Raw genomic sequence first — 2,603 nt, 5'->3', positions numbered from 1 at the left:
CTATTAAAAAAGAAAAAAAAAAAACATGGAGATGAAAATACAAAATCCAGACAGACTGTGGGAACCTGCAAAGCATAAACAACCCAATTTCTTCAATTACTAAATAGCATCGAAAAAAAAGAAAATGGAGGGAGCACCTATAAAGGGACTTAAGAGAGACACATATGAACCAATAGCAATATGTGAACCTGAATTGAATTTTGATTCAAGCTAGCTACTGGAAGTCCTTGTTCTGTACTGTTCAGATATGAACACAAGTGATACCATTGTTTAGCTGAACAACTACTCCTTCAGCAACATAGTTCAAATTTCAGTTATCACAGTATACTAACTGTGAATAACAACATGAAGTACAAAGGTTGCTACTTGGTCTTCTGTTCACAAATCACTAGAGAAAATGGGTTTGTATCATTCTTAGTGACCAATCATGTCAATTATTTCAAAGCCTATTGGTGACCGGTCACTGTGCAACTGTTACCCAGTACACTCACAAGCAGCAAAGGGCGTGGAGTGTGGTGTTGTGCAGCAGAGTAGAGGAAGCTGAGGACTGGATCAGTGAATTAGAAGACAGGGTAGAAAAAATCAAACAATCAGAAAACCAAAGAGGAAAAACAATTAAAAAACAGGAAGACAGCTTAAGAGAACTGTGGGACAACTGGAAACATAATAACATTTGCATCATAGGAGTCCTTGAAGAGAAAGAAAATGGGCAAGAATTAGAAAATATATTTGAAAAAATAGTGACAGAAAATTTTTCTAACATAGTGAAGAAAGAAGGCATTCAAGCACAAGAAGCACAGATAGCCCAAGTAAGAAGAATCCAAACAGGACCACACCAATACACATAGTAATTAAAATGCCAAAAATTAAAGAAAAAGAGAGAAAGCTAAAGGCAGCAAAAGATTAGCAAAGGTTACATACACAGGAAACCGCATAAGGCTCTCAGCTGATTTCTCAACAGAAACACAACAGGTCAGAAGGGAGTGGCATTAAATAATCAAAATCATGAAAAACAAGTATCTGAAACCAAGACTACTCTATCCAACAAGGCTATCATTCAAAATAGAAAACCAAATAAAGAGTCTTCCAGACCAAAAAAAAAAAAAAAGGCTCAGAGAATATATTAACACCAAACCAATACTGCAAGATACACTAAAAGGACTGCTGTAATAAGTAGAAGAAATAGGAAGAAAAATATAACTACACTAAACAAAAATGGCAATAAATAAGTACATATCAATGATCACCTTAAATGTGATTGGTTTGAATACTCTGATAAAAGGACACAGAGCAACTGATTGGATAAGAAAGCATGACTCACATATAAGTTGTTTACAAGAGAACCACCTCACAACAAAGACTGACATAGGTTGAAAGTGAAGGGATAAAAAAAATATATATTTCAAGCAAACGGAAAGGAAAAACAAGTTGGGGTAGCAATACTCATATCAGATAAAGTAGATTTTAAAATGAAAGCCATAACTAGAGACAAAAAAGGCCACTACATAATATTGAAAGGATTTATCCAACAAAAAGATATAACCTGTGTAAACATATATGCACCCAATATAGACACATCGACATCTATTAAAATTCTTGTGGAGGACTTCAAAAAAAAAATCAACAGCAATAAAATCACAGCAGGGAAAGTAAACACTGTCCTGATATCACTGATGGATCATCTAGGCAAAAAATTAACAAGGAAACACAGACTCTAAATGAAGCGCTAGATCAAATGGATTTAATAGATATCTACAGAGAATTACACACCAAAACTACATAATTTACATTCTTCTCAAGTGCACATCAGATAATTTCATAGATAGGACACATGTTAGGACACACACTAAGTCTCTACAAATTCAAGAAGATGGAAATCATATCTAGCATCTTCTCAGATCACAATGGCATGAAACTAAAAATCAATTGCAACAAAAAAGGCAAAGACATTTGAAAACATGGAGGCTAAATACTATGCTATTAAACAATGAATGGGTCACTGAGGAGATCAAGGAAGAAATTAAAAACTTCCTGGTAACCAATTAAAATGAACACACAACAACACAAAATCTATGGGATGCAGCAAAAGCAGCTCTCAGAGGGAATTTCATAGCACTACAGTCCTCCCTCAAGAAACATTTCTAATAGACTATGTAACCTCACAACTTAAAGAATTAGAAAGCAAACAAAAAGAAAACCCCAGAGCAAGTAAAAAGAAGGAAATAGTACAAATCAGAGCAGAAATAAATGACACAGAGACCAAAAAAACAATTCAAAAGATCAATGAAACAAAGAGCTGGTTCTTTCAAAAGATAAACAAGATTGATGGATCCTTGGCTAGACTCACCAAGAAACAGAGAGAGAGAACCCAAATACACAAAATCAGAAATGAAAGAGGAGAAATAATAACTGACACTACAGAAATACAAAATATTGTTAACAAATATTATGAACAATTATACGGCAACAAATTTGACAATCTAAGCAAAATGTACAAGTTTCTAGAAACACATAGTCTCCCAAACTGAATCGGGAAGAGATAGAAAACTTGAACAAAACTCTAACAACAAAAGAAATTGAAGATGTAATCAAAACTCTCCCAG

The sequence above is a fragment of the Molossus molossus genome, unplaced genomic scaffold (genome assembly GCF_014108415.1).
Source record: "Molossus molossus isolate mMolMol1 unplaced genomic scaffold, mMolMol1.p scaffold_m16_p_7, whole genome shotgun sequence".
NCBI classification, from domain to species: Eukaryota; Metazoa; Chordata; class Mammalia; order Chiroptera; family Molossidae; genus Molossus; species Molossus molossus.
The sequence above is the reverse complement of the archived record's forward strand: the minus strand, read 5'-3'. Positions refer to the sequence as shown.